Source organism: Phalangium opilio, unplaced genomic scaffold, assembly GCF_054372755.1.
Source record: "Phalangium opilio isolate 3A_F unplaced genomic scaffold, DU_Popi_V2 ptg000090l_1, whole genome shotgun sequence".
Classification (NCBI taxonomy): domain Eukaryota; kingdom Metazoa; phylum Arthropoda; class Arachnida; order Opiliones; family Phalangiidae; genus Phalangium; species Phalangium opilio.
In genome coordinates, this window is record NW_028324195.1 from 283,364 (window position 1) to 305,657 (window position 22,294).

At 40.8% G+C, this 22,294-nt stretch overlaps 23 non-coding genes across 23 annotated transcripts; all 23 read right to left on the reverse strand.

The window, feature by feature from the left end:
- Positions 1 to 175: 175 nt before the first annotated feature.
- TRNAP-CGG (transfer RNA proline (anticodon CGG)) lies at positions 176 to 247 on the reverse strand. The gene has a single exon. It is a non-coding gene; the product is annotated as a tRNA-Pro (tRNA).
- A 249-nt stretch (positions 248 to 496) lies between these two features.
- TRNAP-CGG (transfer RNA proline (anticodon CGG)) lies at positions 497 to 569 on the reverse strand. The gene has a single exon. It is a non-coding gene; the product is annotated as a tRNA-Pro (tRNA).
- Positions 570 to 977: 408 nt separating this feature from the next.
- Positions 978 to 1,049, reverse strand: TRNAP-CGG (transfer RNA proline (anticodon CGG)). Its single transcript has one exon. It is a non-coding gene; the product is annotated as a tRNA-Pro (tRNA).
- A 408-nt stretch (positions 1,050 to 1,457) lies between these two features.
- Positions 1,458 to 1,529, reverse strand: TRNAP-CGG (transfer RNA proline (anticodon CGG)). The gene has a single exon. It is a non-coding gene; the product is annotated as a tRNA-Pro (tRNA).
- Positions 1,530 to 1,778: 249 nt separating this feature from the next.
- On the reverse strand, positions 1,779 to 1,850 carry TRNAP-CGG (transfer RNA proline (anticodon CGG)). Its single transcript has one exon. It is a non-coding gene; the product is annotated as a tRNA-Pro (tRNA).
- A 408-nt stretch (positions 1,851 to 2,258) lies between these two features.
- Positions 2,259 to 2,330, reverse strand: TRNAP-CGG (transfer RNA proline (anticodon CGG)). Its single transcript has one exon. It is a non-coding gene; the product is annotated as a tRNA-Pro (tRNA).
- A 242-nt stretch (positions 2,331 to 2,572) lies between these two features.
- On the reverse strand, positions 2,573 to 2,644 carry TRNAP-CGG (transfer RNA proline (anticodon CGG)). Its single transcript has one exon. It is a non-coding gene; the product is annotated as a tRNA-Pro (tRNA).
- Positions 2,645 to 2,732: 88 nt separating this feature from the next.
- On the reverse strand, positions 2,733 to 2,804 carry TRNAP-CGG (transfer RNA proline (anticodon CGG)). The gene has a single exon. It is a non-coding gene; the product is annotated as a tRNA-Pro (tRNA).
- Positions 2,805 to 3,052: 248 nt separating this feature from the next.
- On the reverse strand, positions 3,053 to 3,124 carry TRNAP-CGG (transfer RNA proline (anticodon CGG)). Its single transcript has one exon. It is a non-coding gene; the product is annotated as a tRNA-Pro (tRNA).
- Positions 3,125 to 3,372: 248 nt separating this feature from the next.
- Positions 3,373 to 3,444, reverse strand: TRNAP-CGG (transfer RNA proline (anticodon CGG)). Its single transcript has one exon. It is a non-coding gene; the product is annotated as a tRNA-Pro (tRNA).
- A 730-nt stretch (positions 3,445 to 4,174) lies between these two features.
- Positions 4,175 to 4,246, reverse strand: TRNAP-CGG (transfer RNA proline (anticodon CGG)). Its single transcript has one exon. It is a non-coding gene; the product is annotated as a tRNA-Pro (tRNA).
- Positions 4,247 to 4,976: 730 nt separating this feature from the next.
- Positions 4,977 to 5,048, reverse strand: TRNAP-CGG (transfer RNA proline (anticodon CGG)). The gene has a single exon. It is a non-coding gene; the product is annotated as a tRNA-Pro (tRNA).
- Positions 5,049 to 5,617: 569 nt separating this feature from the next.
- TRNAP-CGG (transfer RNA proline (anticodon CGG)) lies at positions 5,618 to 5,689 on the reverse strand. The gene has a single exon. It is a non-coding gene; the product is annotated as a tRNA-Pro (tRNA).
- A 569-nt stretch (positions 5,690 to 6,258) lies between these two features.
- TRNAP-CGG (transfer RNA proline (anticodon CGG)) lies at positions 6,259 to 6,330 on the reverse strand. Its single transcript has one exon. It is a non-coding gene; the product is annotated as a tRNA-Pro (tRNA).
- A 569-nt stretch (positions 6,331 to 6,899) lies between these two features.
- On the reverse strand, positions 6,900 to 6,971 carry TRNAP-CGG (transfer RNA proline (anticodon CGG)). The gene has a single exon. It is a non-coding gene; the product is annotated as a tRNA-Pro (tRNA).
- A 249-nt stretch (positions 6,972 to 7,220) lies between these two features.
- TRNAP-CGG (transfer RNA proline (anticodon CGG)) lies at positions 7,221 to 7,292 on the reverse strand. The gene has a single exon. It is a non-coding gene; the product is annotated as a tRNA-Pro (tRNA).
- Positions 7,293 to 7,380: 88 nt separating this feature from the next.
- TRNAP-CGG (transfer RNA proline (anticodon CGG)) lies at positions 7,381 to 7,452 on the reverse strand. Its single transcript has one exon. It is a non-coding gene; the product is annotated as a tRNA-Pro (tRNA).
- A 409-nt stretch (positions 7,453 to 7,861) lies between these two features.
- Positions 7,862 to 7,933, reverse strand: TRNAP-CGG (transfer RNA proline (anticodon CGG)). Its single transcript has one exon. It is a non-coding gene; the product is annotated as a tRNA-Pro (tRNA).
- Positions 7,934 to 8,822: 889 nt separating this feature from the next.
- On the reverse strand, positions 8,823 to 8,894 carry TRNAP-CGG (transfer RNA proline (anticodon CGG)). Its single transcript has one exon. It is a non-coding gene; the product is annotated as a tRNA-Pro (tRNA).
- A 249-nt stretch (positions 8,895 to 9,143) lies between these two features.
- On the reverse strand, positions 9,144 to 9,215 carry TRNAP-CGG (transfer RNA proline (anticodon CGG)). The gene has a single exon. It is a non-coding gene; the product is annotated as a tRNA-Pro (tRNA).
- Positions 9,216 to 9,303: 88 nt separating this feature from the next.
- On the reverse strand, positions 9,304 to 9,375 carry TRNAP-CGG (transfer RNA proline (anticodon CGG)). The gene has a single exon. It is a non-coding gene; the product is annotated as a tRNA-Pro (tRNA).
- Positions 9,376 to 9,784: 409 nt separating this feature from the next.
- On the reverse strand, positions 9,785 to 9,856 carry TRNAP-CGG (transfer RNA proline (anticodon CGG)). The gene has a single exon. It is a non-coding gene; the product is annotated as a tRNA-Pro (tRNA).
- Positions 9,857 to 10,745: 889 nt separating this feature from the next.
- On the reverse strand, positions 10,746 to 10,817 carry TRNAP-CGG (transfer RNA proline (anticodon CGG)). The gene has a single exon. It is a non-coding gene; the product is annotated as a tRNA-Pro (tRNA).
- Positions 10,818 to 22,294: the final 11,477 nt, after the last annotated feature.

Here is a 22,294-nt window from a genome sequence, read left to right on the forward strand (position 1 = left end):
ACTTCCGCAAAACTCGGGTCCGTCCTGGATTTGAACCCGGGACCACTCACACCCGAAGCGAGTAACATACCCCAAAACCAACGGATCATGTGTGACAGCGAGACATGCTCAACTCGTAGGCCTACAATTTAATTAGTTGAATTTAAGTAGTCACCAAATTACTTCTGCAAAACTCGGGTCCGTCCGGGATTTGAACCCGGGACCACTCACACCCGAAGCGAGTATCATACCCCTAGACCAACGGACCATGTATGACACTGAAACATGCTACACTCGTAGGCCTACAATATAACTAGTTGCATTTAAATAGTAACCAAATTACTTCTGCAAAAACTCGTGTCCGTCTGGGATTTGAACCCGGGACCCCTCGCACCGTAAGCGAGTATCATACCCCTAGACCAACGGACGAAATATGACACTGAAACATGCTCAACTCGTAGTCCTACTATTTAACTAGTTACATTTAAATAGTCACCAAATTACTTCTGCAAAAACTCGTGTCCGTCCGGGATTTGAACCCGGGACCACTCACACCCGAAGCGAGTATCATACCCCTAGACCAACGGACCATGTATGACACTGAAACATGCTACACTCGTAGGCCTACAATATAACTCGTTGCATTTAAATAGTCACCAAATTACTTCTGCAAAACTCGGGTCCGTCCGGGATTTGAACCCGGGACCACTTACACCCGAAGCGAGTATCATACCCCTAGACCAACGGATCATGTATGACAGCGAGACATTCTCAACTCGTAGGTCTACAATATAACTAGTTGCATTTAAATAGTCACCAAATTACTTCTGCAAAACTCGGGTCCGTCCGGGATTTGAACCCGGGACCACTCACACCCGAAGCGAGTAACATACCCCAAAACCAACGGATCATGTATGACAGCGAGACATTCTCAACTCGTAGTCCTACAATTTAACTAGTTGCATTTAAATAGTCACCAAAATACTTCTTCAAACCTCGGGTCCGTCCAGGATTTGAACCCGGGACCACTCACACCCGAAGCGAGTATCATACCCCTAGACCAACGGACCATGTATGACACTGAAACATGCTACACTCGTAGGTCTACAATTTATCTCGTTGCATTTAAATAGTCACCAAATTACTTCTGCAAAACTCGGGTCCGTCCGGTATTTGAACCCGGGACTACTCACACCCGAAGCGAGTATCATACCCCTAAACCAACGGACGAAATATGACATTGAAACATGCTCAACTCGTAGTCCTACTATTTAACTAGTTACATTAAAATAGTCACCAAATTACTTCCGCAAAACTCGGGTCCGTCCGGGATTTGAACCCGGGACCACTCACACCCGAAGCGAGTAACATACCCCAAAACCAACGGATCATGTGTGACAGCGAGACATGCTCAACTCGTAGGCCTACAATTTAATTAGTTGCATTTAAGTAGTCACCAAATTACTTCTGCAAAACTCGGGTCCGTCTGGGATTTGAACCCGGGACCACTCACACCCGAAGCGAGTATCATACCCCTAGACCAACGGACCATGTATGACACTGAAACATGCTACACTCGTAGGCCTACAATATAACTAGTTGCATTTAAATAGTCACCAAATTACTTCTGCAAAAACTCGTGTCCGTCTGGGATTTGAACCCGGGACCCCTCGCACCGTAAGCGAGTATCATACCCCTAGACCAACGGACGAAATATGACACTGAAACATGCTCAACTCGTAGTCCTACTATTTAACTAGTTACATTTAAATAGTCACCAAATTACTTCTGCAAAACTCGGGTCCGTCCGGGATTTGAACCCGGGACCACTCACACCCGAAGCGGGTATCATACCCCTAGACCAACGGACCATGTATGACACTGAAACATGCTACACTCGTAGGCCTACAATATAACTCGTTGCATTTAAATAGTCACCAAATTACTTCTGCAAAACTCGGGTCCGTCCGGGATTTGAACCCGGGACTACTCACACCCGAAGCGAGTATCATACCCCTAAACCAACGGACGAAATATGACATTGAAACATGCTCAACTCGTAGTCCTACTATTTAACTAGTTACATTTAAATAGTCACCAAATTACTTCCGCAAAACTCGGGTCCGTCCGGGATTTGAACCCGGGACCACTCACACCCGAAGCGAGTAACATACCCCAAAACCAACGGATCATGTGTGACAGCGAGACATGCTCAACTCGTAGGCCTACAATTTAATTAGTTGCATTTAAGTAGTCACCAAATTACTTCTGCAAAACTCGGGTCCGTCCGGGATTTGAACCCGGGACCACTCACACCCGAAGCGAGTATCATACCCCTAGACCAACGGACCATGTATGACACTGAAACATGCTACACTCGTAGGCCTACAATATAACTAGTTGCATTTAAATAGTCACCAACTGCAAAAACTCGTGTCCGTCTGGGATTTGAACCCGGGACCCCTCGCACCGTAAGCGAGTATCATACCCCTAGACCAACGGACGAAATATGACACTGAAACATGCTCAACTCGTAGTCCTACTATTTAACTAGTTACATTTAAATAGTCACCAAATTACTTCTGCAAAACTCGGGTCCGTCCGGGATTTGAACCCGGGACCACTCACACCCGAAGCGGGTATCATACCCCTAGACCAACGGACCATGTATGACACTGAAACATGCTACACTCGTAGGCCTACAATATAACTCGTTGCATTTAAATAGTCACCAAATTACTTCTGCAAAACTCGGGTCCGTCCGGGATTTGAACCCGGGACCACTCACACCCGAAGTGAGTATCATACCCCTAGACCAACGGACCATGTATGACATTGAAACATGCTACACTCGTAGGTCTACAATATAACTAGTTGCATTTAAATAGTCACCAAATTACTTCTGCAAAACTCGGGTCCGTCCGGGATTTCAACCCGGGACCACTCACACCCGAAGCGAGTAACATACCCCAAAACCAACGGATCATGTATGACAGCGAGACATTCTCAACTTGTAGTCCTACAGTTTAACTAGTTGCATTTAAATAGTCACCAAAATACTTCGGCAAACCTCGGGTCCGTCCAGGATTTGAACCCGGGACCACTCACACCCGAAGCGAGTATCATACCCCTAGACCAACGGACCATGTATGACACTGAAACATGCTACACTCGTAGGTCTACAATATAACTAGTTGCATTTAAATAGTCACCAAATTACTTCTGCAAAACTCTGGTCCGTCCGGGATTTGAACCCGGGACTACTCACACCCGAAGCCAGTATCATACCCCTAAACCAACGGACGAAATATGACATTGAAACATGCTCAACTCGTAGTCCTAATATTAAACTAGTTACATTTAAATAGTCACCAAATTACTTCTGCAAAACTCGGGTCCGTCCGGGATTTGAACCCGGGACCACTCACACCCGAAGCGAGTATCATACCCCTAGACCAACGGACCATGTATGACACTGAAACATGCTACACTCGTAGGTCTACAATATAACTAGTTGCATTTAAATAGTCACCAAATTACTTCTGCAAAATCTCGTGTCCGTCTGGGATTTGAACCCGGGACCCCTCGCACCCTAAGCGAGTATCTTACCCCTAGACCAACGGACGAAATATGACACTGAAACATGCTCAACTCGTAGGCCTACAATTTAACTCGTTGCATTTAAATAGTCACCAAATTACTTCTGCAAAACTCGGGTCCGTCCGGGATTTGAACCCGGGACTACTCACACCCGAAGCGAGTATCATACCCCTAAACCAACGGACGAAATATGACATTGAAACATGCTCAACTCGTAGTCCTACTATTTAACTAGTTACATTTAAATAGTCACCAAATTACTTCCGCAAAACTCGGGTCCGTCCGGGATTTGAACCCGGGACCACTCACACCCGAAGCGAGCAACATACCCCAAAACCAACGGATCATGTATGACAGCGAGACATTCTCAACTCGTAGTCCTACAATATAACTAGTTGCATTTAAATAGTCACTAAATTACCTCTGCAAAAACTCGGGTCCGTCCGGGATTTGAACCCGGGACCACTCACACCCGAAGCGAGTAACATACCCCAAAACCAACGGATCATGTATGACAGCGAGACATTCTCAACTTGTAGTCCTACAGTTTAACTAGTTGCATTTAAATAGTCACCAAAATACTTCGGCAAACCTCGGGTCCGTCCAGGATTTGAACCCGGGACCACTCACACCCGAAGCGAGTATCATACCCCTAGACCAACGGACCATGTATGACACTGAAACATGCTACACTCGTAGGTCTACAATATAACTAGTTGCATTTAAATAGTCACCAAATTACTTCTGCAAAATCTCGTGTCCGTCTGGGATTTGAACCCGGGACCCCTCGCACCCTAAGCGAGTATCTTACCCCTAGACCAACGGACGAAATATGACACTGAAACATGCTCAACTCGTAGGCCTACAATTTAACTCGTTGCATTTAAATAGTCACCAAATTACTTCTGCAAAACTCGGGTCCGTCCGGGATTTGAACCCGGGACTACTCACACCCGAAGCGAGTATCATACCCCTAAACCAACGGACGAAATATGACATTGAAACATGCTCAACTCGTAGTCCTACTATTTAACTAGTTACATTTAAATAGTCACCAAATTACTTCCGCAAAACTCGGATCCGTCCTGGATTTGAACCCGGGACCACTCACACCCGAAGCGAGCAACATACCCCAAAACCAACGGATCATGTATGACAGCGAGACATTCTCAACTCGTAGTCCTACAATATAACTAGTTGCATTTAAATAGTCACTAAATTACCTCTGCAAAAACTCGGGTCCGTCCGGGATTTGAACCCGGGACCACTCACACCCGAAGCGAGTAACATACCCCAAAACCAACGGATCATGTATGACAGCGAGACATTCTCAACTTGTAGTCCTACAGTTTAACTAGTTGCATTTAAATAGTCACCAAAATACTTCGGCAAACCTCGGGTCCGTCCAGGATTTGAACCCGGGACCACTCACACCCGAAGCGAGTATCATACCCCTAGACCAACGGACCATGTATGACACTGAAACATGCTACACTCGTAGGTCTACAATATAACTAGTTGCATTTAAATAGTCACCAAATTACTTCTGCAAAATCTCGTGTCCGTCTGGGATTTGAACCCGGGACCCCTCGCACCCTAAGCGAGTATCTTACCCCTAGACCAACGGACGAAATATGACACTGAAACATGCTCAACTCGTAGGCCTACAATTTAACTCGTTGCATTTAAATAGTCACCAAATTACTTCTGCAAAACTCGGGTCCGTCCGGGATTTGAACCCGGGACTACTCACACCCGAAGCGAGTATCATACCCCTAAACCAACGGACGAAATATGACATTGAAACATGCTCAACTCGTAGTCCTACTATTTAACTAGTTACATTTAAATAGTCACCAAATTACTTCCGCAAAACTCGGGTCCGTCCGGGATTTGAACCCGGGACCACTCACACCCAAAGCGAGCAACATACCCCAAAACCAACGGATCATGTATGACAGCGAGACATTCTCAACTCGTTGTCCTACAATTTAACTAGTTGCTTTTAAATAGTCACCAAAATACTTCTGCAAACCTCGGGTCCGTCCAGGATTTGAACCCGGGACCACTCACACCCGAAGCGAGTATCATACCCCTAGACCAACGGACCATGTATGACACTGAAACATGCTACACTCGTAGGTCTACAATATAACTAGTTGCATTTAAATAGTCACCAAATTACTTCTGCAAAATCTCGTGTCCGTCTGGGATTTGAACCCGGGACCCCTCGCACCCTAAGCGAGTATCTTACCCCTAGACCAACGGACGAAATATGACACTGAAACATGCTCAACTCGTAGGCCTACAATTTAACTCGTTGCATTTAAATAGTCACCAAATTACTTCTGCAAAACTCGGGTCCGTCCGGGATTTGAACCCGGGACTACTCACACCCGAAGCGAGTATCATACCCCTAAACCAACGGACGAAATATGACATTGAAACATGCTCAACTCGTAGTCCTACTATTTAACTAGTTACATTTAAATAGTCACCAAATTACTTCCGCAAAACTCGGGTCCGTCCGGGATTTGAACCCGGGACCACTCTCACCCGAAGCGAGCAACATACCCCAAAACCAACGGATCATGTATGACAGCGAGACATTCTCAACTCGTAGTCCTACAATTTAACTAGTTGCTTTTAAATAGTCACCAAAATACTTCTGCAAACCTCGGGTCCGTCCAGGATTTGAACCCGGGACCACTCACACCCGAAGCGAGTATCATACCCCTAGACCAACGGACCATGTATGACACTGAAACATGCTACACTCGTAGGTCTACAATATAACTAGTTGCATTTAAATAGTCACCAAATTACTTCTGCAAAATCTCGTGTCCGTCTGGGATTTGAACCCGGGACCCCTCGCACCCTAAGCGAGTATCTTACCCCTAGACCAACGGACGAAATATGACACTGAAACATGCTCAACTCGTAGGCCTACAATTTAACTCGTTGCATTTAAATAGTCACCAAATTACTTCTGCAAAACTCGGGTCCGTCCGGGATTTGAACCCGGGACTACTCACACCCGAAGCGAGTATCATACCCCTAAACCAACGGACGAAATATGACATTGAAACATGCTCAACTCGTAGTCCTACTATTTAACTAGTTACATTTAAATAGTCACCAAATTACTTCCGCAAAACTCGGGTCCGTCCGGGATTTGAACCCGGGACCACTCACACCCGAAGCGAGTAACATACCCCAAAACCAACGGATCATGTGTGACAGCGAGACATGCTCAACTCGTAGGCCTACAATTTAATTCGTTGCATTTAAGTAGTCACCAAATTACTTCTGCAAATCTCGGGTCCGTCCGGGATTTGAACCCGGGACCACTCACACCCGAAGCGAGTATCATACCCCTAGACCAACGGACCATGTATGACACTGAAACATGCTACACTCGTAGGCCTACAATATAACAAGTTGCATTTAAATAGTCACCAAATTACTTCTGCAAAAACTCGTGTCCGTCTGGGATTTGAACCCGGGACCCCTCGCACCGTAAGCGAGTATCATACCCCTAGACCAACGGACGAAATATGACACTGAAACATGCTCAACTCGTAGTCCTACTATTTAACTAGTTACATTTAAATAGTCACCAAATTACTTCTGCAAAACTCGGGTCCGTCCGGGATTTGAACCCGGGACCACTCACACCCGAAGCGAGTATCATACCCCTAGACCAACGGACCATGTATGACACTGAAACATGCTACACTCGTAGGCCTACAATATAACTCGTTGCATTTAAATAGTCACCAAATTACTTCTGCAAAACTCGGGTCCGTCCGGGATTTGAACCCGGGACCACTCACACCCGAAGCGAGTATCATACCCCTAGACCAACGGACCATGTATGACACTGAAACATGCTACACTCGTAGGTCTACAATATAACTAGTTGCATTTAAATAGTCACCAAATTACTTCTGCAAAATCTCGTGTCCGTCTGGGATTTGAACCCGGGACCCCTCGCACCCTAAGCGAGTATCTTACCCCTAGACCAACGGACGAAATATGACACTGAAACATGCTCAACTCGTAGGCCTACAATTTAACTCGTTGCATTTAAATAGTCACCAAATTACTTCTGCAAAACTCGGGTCCGTCCGGGATTTGAACCCGGGACTACTCACACCCGAAGCGAGTATCATACCCCTAAACCAACGGACGAAAAATGACATTGAAACATGCTCAACTCGTAGTCCTACTATTTAACTAGTTACATTTAAATAGTCACCAAATTACTTCTGCAAAACTCGGGTCCGTCCGGGATTTGAACCCGGGACCACTCACACCCGAAGCGATTATCATACCCCTAGACCAACGGACCATGTATGACACTGAAACATGCTACACTCGTAGGTCTACAATATAACTAGTTGCATTTAAAAAGTCACCAAATTACTTCTGAAAAATCTCGTGTCCGTCTGGGATTTGAACCCGGGACCCCTCGCACCCTAAGCGAGTATCTTACCCCTAGACCAACGGACGAAATATGACACTGAAACATGCTCAACTCGTAGGCCTACAATTTAACTCGTTGCATTTAAATAGTCACCAAATTACTTCTGCAAAACTCGGGTCCGTCCGGGATTAGAACCCGGGACTACTCACACCCGAAGCGAGTATCATACCCCTAAACCAACGGACGAAATATGACATTGAAACATGCTCAACTCGTAGTCCTACTATTTAACTAGTTACATTTAAATAGTCACCAAATTACTTCCGCAAAACTCGGGTCCGTCCGGGATTTGAACCCGGGACCACTCACACCCGAAGCGAGCAACATACCCCAAAACCAACGGATCATGTATGACAGCGAGACATTCTCAACTCGTAGTCCTACAATTTAACTAGTTGCATTTAAATAGTCACCAAAATACTTCTGCAAACCTCGGGTCCGTCCGGGATTTGAACCCGGGACCACTCACACCCGAAGCGAGCAACATACCCCAAAACCAACGGATCATGTATGACAGCGAGACATTCTCAACTCGTAGTCCTACAATTTAACTAGTTGCATTTAAATAGTCACCAAAATACTTCTGCAAACCTCGGGTCCGTCCGGGATTTGAACCCGGGACCACTCACACCCGAAGCGAGCAACATACCCCAAAACCAACGGATCATGTATGACAGCGAGACATTCTCAACTCGTAGTCCTACAATTTAACTAGTTGCATTTAAATAGTCACCAAAATACTTCTGCAAACCTCGGGTCCGTCCAGGATTTGAACCCGGGACCACTCACACCCGAAGCGAGTATCATACCCCTAGACCAACGGACCATGTATGACACTGAAACATGCTACACTCGTAGGCCTACAATATAACAAGTTGCATTTAAATAGTCACCAAATTACTTCTGCAAAAACTCGTGTCCGTCTGGGATTTGAACCCGGGACCCCTCGCACCGTAAGCGAGTATCATACCCCTAGACCAACGGACGAAATATGACACTGAAACATGCTCAACTCGTAGTCCTACTATTTAACTAGTTACATTTAAATAGTCACCAAATTACTTCTGCAAAACTCGGGTCCGTCCGGGATTTGAACCCGGGACCACTCACACCCGAAGCGAGTATCATACCCCTAGACCAACGGACCATGTATGACACTGAAACATGCTACACTCGTAGGCCTACAATATAACTCGTTGCATTTAAATAGTCACCAAATTACTTCTGCAAAACTCGGGTCCGTCCGGGATTTGAACCCGGGACCACTCACACCCGAAGCGAGTATCATACCCCTAGACCAACGGACCATGTATGACACTGAAACATGCTACACTCGTAGGTCTACAATATAACTAGTTGCATTTAAATAGTCACCAAATTACTTCTGCAAAATCTCGTGTCCGTCTGGGATTTGAACCCGGGACCCCTCGCACCCTAAGCGAGTATCTTACCCCTAGACCAACGGACGAAATATGACACTGAAACATGCTCAACTCGTAGGCCTACAATTTAACTCGTTGCATTTAAATAGTCACCAAATTACTTCTGCAAAACTCGGGTCCGTCCGGGATTTGAACCCGGGACTACTCACACCCGAAGCGAGTATCATACCCCTAAACCAACGGACGAAATATGACATTGAAACATGCTCAACTCGTAGTCCTACTATTTAACTAGTTACATTTAAATAGTCACCAAATTACTTCTGCAAAACTCGGGTCCGTCCGGGATTTGAACCCGGGACCACTCACACCCGAAGCGATTATCATACCCCTAGACCAACGGACCATGTATGACACTGAAACATGCTACACTCGTAGGTCTACAATATAACTAGTTGCATTTAAAAAGTCACCAAATTACTTCTGAAAAATCTCGTGTCCGTCTGGGATTTGAACCCGGGACCCCTCGCACCCTAAGCGAGTATCTTACCCCTAGACCAACGGACGAAATATGACACTGAAACATGCTCAACTCGTAGGCCTACAATTTAACTCGTTGCATTTAAATAGTCACCAAATTACTTCTGCAAAACTCGGGTCCGTCCGGGATTAGAACCCGGGACTACTCACACCCGAAGCGAGTATCATACCCCTAAACCAACGGACGAAATATGACATTGAAACATGCTCAACTCGTAGTCCTACTATTTAACTAGTTACATTTAAATAGTCACCAAATTACTTCCGCAAAACTCGGGTCCGTCCGGGATTTGAACCCGGGACCACTCACACCCGAAGCGAGCAACATACCCCAAAACCAACGGATCATGTATGACAGCGAGACATTCTCAACTCGTAGTCCTACAATTTAACTAGTTGCATTTAAATAGTCACCAAAATACTTCTGCAAACCTCGGGTCCGTCCGGGATTTGAACCCGGGACCACTCACACCCGAAGCGAGCAACATACCCCAAAACCAACGGATCATGTATGACAGCGAGACATTCTCAACTCGTAGTCCTACAATTTAACTAGTTGCATTTAAATAGTCACCAAAATACTTCTGCAAACCTCGGGTCCGTCCGGGATTTGAACCCGGGACCACTCACACCCGAAGCGAGCAACATACCCCAAAACCAACGGATCATGTATGACAGCGAGACATTCTCAACTCGTAGTCCTACAATTTAACTAGTTGCATTTAAATAGTCACCAAAATACTTCTGCAAACCTCGGGTCCGTCCAGGATTTGAACCCGGGACCACTCACACCCGAAGCGAGTATCATACCCCTAGACCAACGGACCATGTATGACACTGAAACATGCTACACTCGTAGGTCTACAATATAACTAGTTGCATTTAAATAGTCACCAAATTACTTCTGCAAAATCTCGTGTCCGTCTGGGATTTGAACCCGGGAGTAGTAAGTTACCACACTTTTAGGCATGCAAATTAGCCGAAAATGATCCAAATTTGCATAATTCAGAAATCCCACTTTTAACCATGCCGAAAATGATCAAAATTTGCATATGCGCTCAGAATTTGTATTATCACACCTGTCAATCAAAAATGTTAATAAAGCAATTAGTAAATTGATGAATACGTCATTAGCAAAGAATAACTCGACAAGTAAACATGGCAATGTTAGCACCCGCTTACGATTGCTTTTACATTACTTTACCAAGTAATGCCTCCATGCAATTATATCCTGAAAATACTAAAACAAGTTATAGGACGGAACTACCTACAACGTATAATTTATCGGATGGAAATTGGGAGGTTGGTTTGTCGGAAATAAATATGCCTTCAAAGTGGGACAACATAACTGATTGTTTTGATGAATTTGTCGTTAGATCGGTGGATCTTGATTATGAGTACGAAATTGGGGAAGGCGGTTGTGGTAATTTGGGAAATATAGTTAAGGGAGCGAAAGACGAACCTACTAGTATTTACCAAAAATTATTCGAAACGTTTAAACAATCAATAACAACAAACGCTATGGATGATATAAATTTTGAAATAATGATGAAAGAGGGAATGACATTTATGAAAATTAAAATTAACGGAGACAAACAAACGGCTATTAAGTTTCCTAAAGAATATGGAAAATTACTTGGAATAGCGGAATTAGACTGGGATCGATGGATTTTTCGGGAAACATATATAGCTAGTAATCCTTTAGACACTGCACGGGATCAATTAGATACCAGAAATTTGGGTAAATTCCTAGTCAAACAATTTGTTTCAAGGGATCGAAATAGAGCCGTTGATGTTGATAAAGATGTTAATAAAGCATCAATCGAAACGAAAGCTTATACGATACCTCATGGAACGAATGAAAGTATAGATACCGTACTCGAAGCAATGAAAATGGTTTTACCCGAATCGAAACGAAAATATTTCGATTTTGTGTATAATAAAACAGGAACAGTAACAATCAAATGCGGGGTTGGAATTGTTAAGGAGAATACCCCATGGCATAAAATTACTGCAAATGAGGCTAAATATATGGATTATTTTTCAATTACATTTCCAAAAGATAATCCCGGATTAGGTTTAATGTTAGGATTTGATAAGAGTCAAGTAGACACTCCGTTGAGGAACAATACGGAAAGTAAACATCTCGGAGATATAAATAGAGGTGTACAAACCTTATTCATTTATACGAGTCTCATATACCCCCAGGTAATAGGTGACTCTTGGGGTGGGCTTTTACGGACAATTCCAAGACCTGAAAACAGTCGAGATAATAAACCTCACGTGTTAACATTCAATCCAATTAATTATTATCCAGTACGTACACCCAATTTTAATTTAGTTGAGATTGATATAAAGACAGATTCGGGAACGAAAATTCCATTCAAACTCGGAAAAACTGTTACGACTTTACATTTTAGAAGGATCCGTAATTACTAATGTCTGTACGGAATAGATATTATAATTATTATTTACAACAATCGGGCGGGGCGTTTGTTGGGCCAGTATTTCAAAGAGGAAATGGTTTGGGATCGATATTTAAGAGTTTAGTTCGGTTCATAACCCCCATACTCAAACCAGCAGCAAAAGCTGTTGGACGAGAAGCGATAGGTGTCGGAAGTAGATGGTTTGGTGATATATCAACGGGAGCAGATCCTAAAAGCTCTTTCAAAAAGAATATTAAAATTGCGGGGTCTAATTTATTACATAAAGCGGGTGATAAAATAGGAGAAGCGCAATTTGGGAGTGGAAGGCGTAAAAGAAGAAAAAGAGCCAGTAAGCTAGGAAAGAGAAAAGTGAAAAGAATAAGGAAGAAGTCTGATTTTTTAGCTTAAAGAAGACGCGATAAAAATCAAAGGGGAGTATAAAAGTAGGGAATATACGCGAGTAATAATTAGTTTACGCTTAAACATTGACAAATAAAGTTATTCAAAATGGAAGGAATGATGTCAGAATTAGATTTGTTCGCTAAACCCGTCTCTAATTTGAATATTGTGGCCAGTAACGACATACAACTACAAACTGTTAATGCTATAACGGATGGTGGTCCATTGGAATTTTTTATTCCCGGAACACCTGATAGTTATATAGACACTTCAAAAATTAAACTGTACGTTAAGGCTCAAATATTAGGATTTGATACAACTGATAATACATGGAAAGCTATCGCGGGAAGTGATAAACTCGGCCCGGCTAATTTAACCTTATGGAGTTTATTTGATCAAATAGAAGTACTCAGGTTCAAGTCGTGAATAATTTAGCCCCATATATCGCTTATTTCGAAACAATGTTAAATTATGGGAAAGAAGCTAAAGACACGCAATTGGCATTAGAAATGTTTTACAAAGATACAAAACTAACAAATACCGATTCACACCATGCCGAGAATAACGGAATGAAATCTAGAAGAACCAGAACCGGAGCATCTAAAATATTTGAAATGATAGGGAGATTACACGTTGATGTATGTAAGATGAACAAGTTCTTATTGAACAACGTTGATATAAAGTTTAAATTTATTAGATCAGCGGATACTTTTCCAATAATTTTCCAACCTCCTCCTCCTGCTGCTCCGGCCCAAGGTGGTAACCCTCCTCCTCCTGATCCAATTAATAATTATAAAATCGTTATTAAATCAGCTTCTTTATTTGTACGGAAAATAAAACCAAACACTGAAATTATGCTAGCCCATGCTATGGTTTTGGAAAAAACACCGTGTGTGTATCCCATTAATCAAACTGTGGCAAAGTATTTTAGTATCGAAACCGGGAACAGTGACACGATAAAAGAAAACTTATTTTTAGGTAGAATTCCTAATCGAATGATTATCGGATTCGTTAAAACATCAGCCTTCAATGGGGCTTTATCTCAAAATCCATTTTATTTCGAACACCTAGATTTAAACTTTTTATCAGTTACAGTAGGGAATAAAAATTATCCAGATCAACCTTTCACACCGGATTTTACTCACGATCATTACTGTAGGGAATACGCTACCTTATTTACGGCTCTAGATATGTATGGGAAAAATAAAGGAAACTACATTAGTCTTTTTGATTATCCTAGAGGTAACACTCTATACGCTGTTGACTTTACTCCGGAAGAGCAGGCTAGTGCCGAGCACTGTTCTTTAGAAAAACACGGTAGTTTAAGGTTAACTATACGTTTTAAAAGGCCACTCACTTTTGCGGTAACAGCCATAGTATACGCCGAGTTTGAAAACGAGTTATTAATAACGAGGGATCGTAACGTTTTGTACAAACTAGAGTGAGAGTATGGACGAGTACGTTTATTTTCCAACTCGAAAAGATAATAATCTTCTCGTAACAGTTAGAAATAACAAAAGACACGTAACTATCGTCGGTAATTGTTGGGATTTTAAGGAAATTAAAAAGGTGTTGAAAGAAATATAAAATTAAACGTCTCCAACGAATTAGCGTCAAATGATCGCGTGAAAATCATGAAACAACAACAGTACAATCTCTCCGATAAACAAACTATCGAGATAGCCGAAGCTGGCGATGATCTAATTATTTCCATTTCCGATAATGCGAGAACGGAGTATATGGTTACTATTAGTAACAAAGTATATCAAAACTTATGGTTGCTGGTGGATTATATAAACTTGTTTTTCCAAGACGTCTTACCTCGCTTCCACAGTACCCTACCGGAAAATTTTCAAGTTGAAGGTTACGTATCTGGAACCGGAACAAAGTATATCGACATTCGACAATACGTATGCGAAAATTCGAATATTCATCGCTACGATTTACTGTGGATGGCTACGTGTAAAGGATTTTGTTTAAATAAAACCACGTGGAATCGATTGAAACAAATAAAACCGGAATTGGATCGGCAGTTGGAAATAAAAGCCAATACCAAGGAATTATTCAGAACAATGATTTTGCGAGACATTACCGAAAATTTACTGGAAAACACCAACTGCTGCGGTAATCTTAATTGCCAAGGCGAAATCGAGCACCACGTATCCTGCACCTCACATTCGAATACTGACTTGAATATCCTACAAGCGATATCGATGTTAAATAAGACGAACCTGAAGAATGATTTTGAAAAACGATTTGGAGAGAAGAACGAAAATTTGGATCAATTATTTCTTATTATTACCGACAATGTAACGCAATTGAAAAGAGATGTTTTTTACAATTACGTTTGATAAATAAAAAGCTTATTCACAGATGGTTTTTTTCTTTATTAACCAAATACCTTCAAAGATGGTTAGTAAACGAATAGCGCGTAAAATCGAAAATATATATTACGATCCGCAACATCCCGCGAGTTTAGGTTCGGTGAGAAAATTACAAAAAGCTCTACCAAATGTATCAAAGGAAGATATCGAGCAATGGTTGATTTCCCAGCCCGCGTATACGAAACATAAACCCAGAAGAAAAATATATCCTAGAAATCAAACGTACGTCACTAGTATGAACGAGGTTTTCCAATGCGATTTAATCGATTTACCCCAATTATCCAACTACAATAACAAATATCGTTATATTCTAACCGTTATTGACGTCTTGTCGAGATACGCGTGGGCTTTACCGTTAAAAACAAAGGGGGCGAAAGAAATTATAAAAGCTCTCGGTACAATCTTTAAGCAACGTACACCTTCGAGGTTAAATTCCGACGAAGGAAGCGAGTTTAAAAACAAAAAAGTGCAAGCCTATCTTAAAAGTAAGGATATCCATTGGTACGCTAGTTACGGTAATTTAAAATGCGCCATGATAGAAAGATGGAATAGAACATTGAAAACGCGAATGTTTCGATTAATGACGAGAAATAACAATTATAATTACACGAAACATTTACAAAAAATTGTAAATGGATATAACGCCACTGTTCATTCAACAATCGGTATAGCTCCGAAAAACGTAAATATAAATAACGAACATTTAATATGGAAACGATTATACTACAAGAAGAAACGTACAAGCAACAAGCCAAAATTACGCAAGGGTGATTTGGTGAGAATTACGTCCGACAAAGGTGCCTTTGGTAAAGGATACACTGGATATTGGACGAATGAAATTTTTGTCGTACATAAAGTACTACTACGTACTCCAACTGCTTACATAATAAAAGACGAAAACGACGAAATAATAAAAGGATCATTCTACGAGCCGGAATTACAAAAAGTTGCTAAATGAATACGGAAGAATTAAACCTTTTTTTAAGCACAGATCCTCGAACGAGACCCTACTTCATAGGAGTGTTCCCGAAAGATATTTTACCCGACCCACCAGAACGGAAACCCTATTGTTTCGTGGTCAATTCGGAACCATCCTCAAACGAAGGATTGCATTGGTTAGGAGTCTATATCGATACTAACGATAACGGTTATTTCTTTTGCTCGTACGGTAAAGACCCTAGTTATTACGGTTTTAATCTATCAAGCTACGCTTCCAATTGGTATTACAATAATTGTCAAATACAACCGAATAGTTCATTTACATGCGGGGGACACGTTATTTTTGTTTTAACAAGTTTGTGTTACGGATTTTCCTATAATGAAATAATACGAGAATTGTACGACGTGAAAGATAAACCTTACAACGACGTGATTATTATGTTAAATATGTGTATACATTTATTGAATCAAGAGAAAAAATGAAATAAAATATTTTTTTATTTTTTTAAAAAATTGGTACATTTTCATTTAGACCATTTTATCGGTGTTTTGACTTTTCGCAATTTCATACCAGTAAGGAGACGTCTCGGGCGATAAGGATGACCGTCACCATCATCACCATTATCACCTTCCTCCTCCGGTATACCTCTGGTATATCGTCGATGTCTCTTCGTTTTCGGAGTCGACGTGAGTTTAGGCCGTGGGAATGACTTCCTAATCGTCGAGGGCACCCTCGAGGGTGACCTCGGTGTTGACCTTGAGAGGGCCAGGGGGGTCCCTTGAGGTGATTGTTGTTGCGAAGGCGGCTGTACTTGAAACGGATTAGGTGTTAGAAATTGCGGTGGTTGAAAGGATTGTTCAACGGGTTGTTGTTGTTGAACTTGGAAAACTGGTGGAATATTTGCAACGTTGACGCTAGGAGGTTCTATCAGGCTCTTCATAGTCAAATACTTTTGTAAAGTTAATAAATAATGTCGAAGTTTATCCTCCGAAGAGGTGTTTTGTTTTAAAATCCGACTCATTTCACGATCCAACTCTGTCGCTTCTTTTTCAGCTCCCGATAAAACAGCGGATTCGGGTAGTAATACCATTCGTTTCATCTCGCTAATGAAGTGATGGTAGATATCAAGGTCGGTACCAAAGCAGCTATTAACCCGGGTAAAAATCCTCCCGCCTGTTTTATAAGAAGTTTCCGTTTGTTTTTAGCCAGACCTCTTTTATTAGCGATTTTTCTTATATATACTCGATGTTTTTTAATATAAATTCTATCCTTTTCGGGTAAAGGAATATTTCCCTTTAACAAATTATAAAACGTGTTGTGAACGGCTTTGATTTGACTTTGCTTGGCTTTTTTCAGTACCTTGGTTAATTTTCCTCCGCCACTTTGACTGGCGCGTACCAATCCACGAAAAAATGGTAAATGTCTGTGTAACGGATGACGTCCTCTCTTTCGAATTTTTCGTTTAAAATTTCTTTTTAATACTTTTTTTAACAAACTCGATTTACGCTTTCTCTTAACCATTCCAACTCCTCGAACGTTCCAACGCGAAATAAAAGACATACGGAAACGATAAATAGTTTTATATACAGATTTTATTTGTCATCGGATACAATAATCATATTTCCTTCATGCGGAAAAATATTTGTTCTTAAACGCAAATCATCGTGAATGTTTTGTTTTAAATCGATACACAAGTAATAATAGGGAGTACCCTTGGTAACAAAATCATACGCTCTAGTTACGAGGTTTTTATTATTCGGAAATATTTGTCTGCTCAAGTAAGTTATTTGAGACCCGTCTCGCGGATTTTTAAAAACAATTATGTACGAAGAGTTAAGACTAATGGTTCGACTCTCTTTACCTTGACCAAAAAGATTTTGAGTTAAAAGAGCGACGGATAAATTTTTATGATGAGAGCCGACGCAAAATATATTAGCGATATGGGAACTATTATAACAAGAGAATGCCAGATCATCTATTATTAGAAAATTATTAATACTTTCATCCCAAAAGGAAGAATCATTCGGGGGGAGTCCTTCCATAAATTCAATGTTTTTAATTTCTTTTTTCGCAATGTCAAATTTCGGTTGATATTCTTTATAACAGTACACTATCCTGTCCGGAGGTGGTTCGATCAAACAATGGGCGTGTTTCAAAAGGTTAAATATCCACGTCGTTTTACCAGCCATAGTACTACCGGCCAGTAAAATTTGCATGGGGGCTTGGAATTTTATTCTACAAGCATCAAACATTTCTCAAAAAGTTTATTAAAATCGTCAATCCGTTTTTGAAAATGGAGTTTGTTTATTTCTCTCCAATTAACGCGATCTTCGTACGGAATAATAAAAACCACGGGGATATCGTCGAAAGTCACTTTTTTTCTTTTAGAGTTGAAATTCCGTGTTGAAAGCATCTATCGACGATTCGAGAATTAAATCGACGAAACTAGACGTAAACGTTTTGATGGATTCGTCAAAATATTCCACGATTTCTTCCTTTAATCTTCTCTTTTCCCCTTCTTCATCCGCCAGACTCACGTTAGTAATATCGAGTCCGAGAATATAATTACAAAATGGAGCTTGTTTTTGATGCACTTCGTGAGGATTAGTCTCATTCGATCCTCCCCAATCGAATAAGTTATGACAGCTGAAACACATGGTTTTTAAACCGTCGTTCAAGTAAAAGAGACCCGACGCTGCTAGTTCCGCGGGGATAACTTCCAACTCCGACGAATTGGAAGTCCAATGACCGTTAAATGATTTTAAACGTAGACTTTCACGATGCATCTTGCTTTAACGAGTATCCAAACGGATATGTTAAAAAATTGTCCGCGATTATTCTCTTATTAAAAGTCACGCCGAAACTTTTTTTCAGATTTCCTAAAAGTAGTTTCGCGCGAGCTTTGTCACGCACAACGTTAAAGGGGATTTCCAAAGTGTAATTAGTTCCCGGAGTGTCTAAAGCCGATTTGATCGAATCAAAGTTAATTATCTGTTCGTTTTTCCTGTTTAACGAAATTCCTTTCATTTTCGTAACGCAATGCCCGGTATTTGTTTTGTAACTGTACGATTTCGGACCCGAAGTAACGAATTCCGATATATACCCATTTGGAACTTCGTCGGTCCAATCACCCATAAATTGTCCGACGGGTGGAAGAAATTCGTCACTTTCTTTGTGAATAAATATAATACTATCCGTATCGCAGTACAAAACCCTTTCTTTTAATTTATTCAGAGTTCGAAATAATTCCATCCGACCGTACGAACTAACGAAACTCCCCAACACCGCCGATCCTTTGTAATATGTCGGGCAAAAATCTTTTTTGAATTTGTAGGTCATTAAACAAACGTCATCGTCGTTAATTGGCCGCATATCCGTTAATTCCAATGTCGGATCCATTATAATTTTAATGAAATCTTGATAATCCTTGACGAAAACCGATTTTGGTTTATCGTTGTTTAAACAATGTCGACCCCATAACGAGTTTAAAGCTAATTTCGCCAACGCGCGTAGAGCTGAATTGTTTGTTACATCTTCGGGTCTAATCTCGATATCTTCTCGTTCTTTAATTAGTCTTAAATATTCCGTTTTTTCCTCGTCGGTGGTAACGTTGCGAGGCCAACCAGAGTTTTGGATTTTTAGTTTCAAAAATGTATTAATGTAACTTCCGAAAAAACCAGGATCTTTATCCTTGATATAGGTGTACCTTTCGGGGTAATGGTGAACCTCGAAGATTTCCAATATAACGTAACCGGTTTCGACCGCCATGTATATTTCCGGGGTGGGCCAAATCCCTTCGAAAGCGCGCTCGGAGTCGTTATGCCCGCAGGCTGTTTGTATATCGTTTTCCACGCAAGTACGACACAAAGCGAAAAATAGTTTTTTTCTGGTTCGAATTGGTAATGCCGGTATGTAAGCGTCTTTCGGAGCTAATATTTTACAAGACATTACCCCAAAGTAACGATTCAAATCGAATGAAAAATCTCTCGTAATAATCTCCGGGTGATTTTTAGGATAGTCTCTGTTTTTACATACAAAGGGGTACAAACTACAAACATCGTAATATAGAATTTTTTCGTTTGGTTTGGTTTTATGATACAGCCTGAAGCATTCAGTACGACCACCGTATAATGCCGATCTTGGCCCTATCGGATCTCGAAAGTGTAACGAATCGCAAAACTTTCTTACCTCGATTCTGTTTTTCAACATTTCGTCAAACTCGCAACTCCATATTCTAACATATTCAGCGTTCGGTGCATTACACATGATATCATCATCTCGATCCAGAGTTCTCTCGTATAAATTTTTAAACGTATCTTGCAATAACGGATTCCATTCGCCTCCTTTCGTATGTTTCGGACATCCGTGAATAAAATCTCCGTCAAATTGAAATATTATTTCGGGTTGAGAAGAATAACCATCTACCGGGTATCGTCCAATCTTTTTTCCCCTTCCAACGAGAGAACCGATTGAATTTTTATTCCGCGTTCTTTTTCTTCCCACGCCAACCATTTTAAAGCAGATTTGCTTTGATTGTAGTTATTCCTGTAGCCGTTACACGGTACTACTCCGAGCGTAAATTCTTCCAAGTATTTATGAAGGAAAATATTCGTGCAGGCCCCCGCTATGGTTAAAGCGTTCATATTTAAAACATCGAAACCAGTTTCCTTCTCGAACAATTGTCTAAATTTATCCATACCCTGTTGTAAAACCTTAACATCCATGATAGTATAATATTCCAGTTCTTCGCGTAAATTATAGACCGATTGTCTCGATTTCGTCGCGTACCATTCGAGAAAATCTTTATAATCTTTTTCTTTCATATGTTCCGGTTGAAAATACTCTTTCGGCGGTAGTGGACCGACATAATCCAAAGTTTCTTCGGTGTGGAATATGTAAGGGAAAAATTCTTTTCTATTTTCGCCCAAAGAAAACGTCGCGGGGAACGATCTTAATGGTTGCGAGACGAAATTGAAAGAGTCGATAAATTTCATTTTTTGATTTTTCAAAAAAATGGCCAACATTTTGCTTCCGTCAAAAACAATATCCGGTATGATGTTCAATTTTAATAACCCACGAAGAATAAAGAACGAATCGAAACCTTTACTGTTATGGGCTAACAACGTAATATTTTCAAAAACCGGTTTAGTTGCTTTAAGCCGTTTTGTCGCGTGTTGGAAAACCATTTCTTTCGTCCGGAATAAATAATTTAGAAATTTATCGACGCAGTCGAACCCCCGAAATATCTCGTACTCGTAATTGTTCCCTTCATTTTCTTGCATAGCGCTTACGAGTAAGACAGGGACGTGTTCGTTATTTTTAACGATTGATTCGGTATCGAAATAACAATATCTGGTTTTTTCGTACGTTCTCGAAAGAGGCATAACGTAACAACGGTTCCTCTCGTGTACGCGTAAACAGTTTTTACATGGTTTCGAGCAAGAGTGTTTTTCTTTCAGTTCTAGTCCACATTTTAAACACCTTTTAAAGTTATCGCACGTTCCGTTAGATATATGAAAATTCAAACATTCTTCTCCTTTAAAATAACGATGGCATTTTCGACATTTAACAGGTTTAATTAGTTTATCTTCGTGGAATACATTTAAAGTTCTACATCTACTACATTTAACTCGAGTTTCGCAAAAGTGATTATTCTTTTGATTAGTTCCGTGAAATACTTTTAAACATTTAGAACAATAAGATATACCGCCAAACATTGTATGCAATTCCTTAACTACATGCACGTGATCATTAACTAACAATAGAAAAATTTGTTTTTCCTTGAAAGGTCCGACAAAATATTTTTCTAAATTATCAGCTCTGAATATAATAATTTGATATTCGTTTAAGTAAGTTTGAAAATTTTGAATATCTAATAAATTAACGGTATCCGGAGAAATATTAGCGTTTTTATATAGTTGCTCCGCTTTTTCTTTTTGGAGGGGGTGATTACATTTTTTTATCTTTCTAAAATAATTAATTGACTCGTTCGTTGTTTGATACTTTTCATTCGTATTCTTTTCGAATCTCTTATCAGCCAAATAAATTCCTATCACCAAAGCTCTTCCAAAACATAAGTTATCGGTATTGTCAATGTAAATATAATTTGGACTCGTTTTTATAAACGTATCCAAAATTACTATATTTCTATTTTT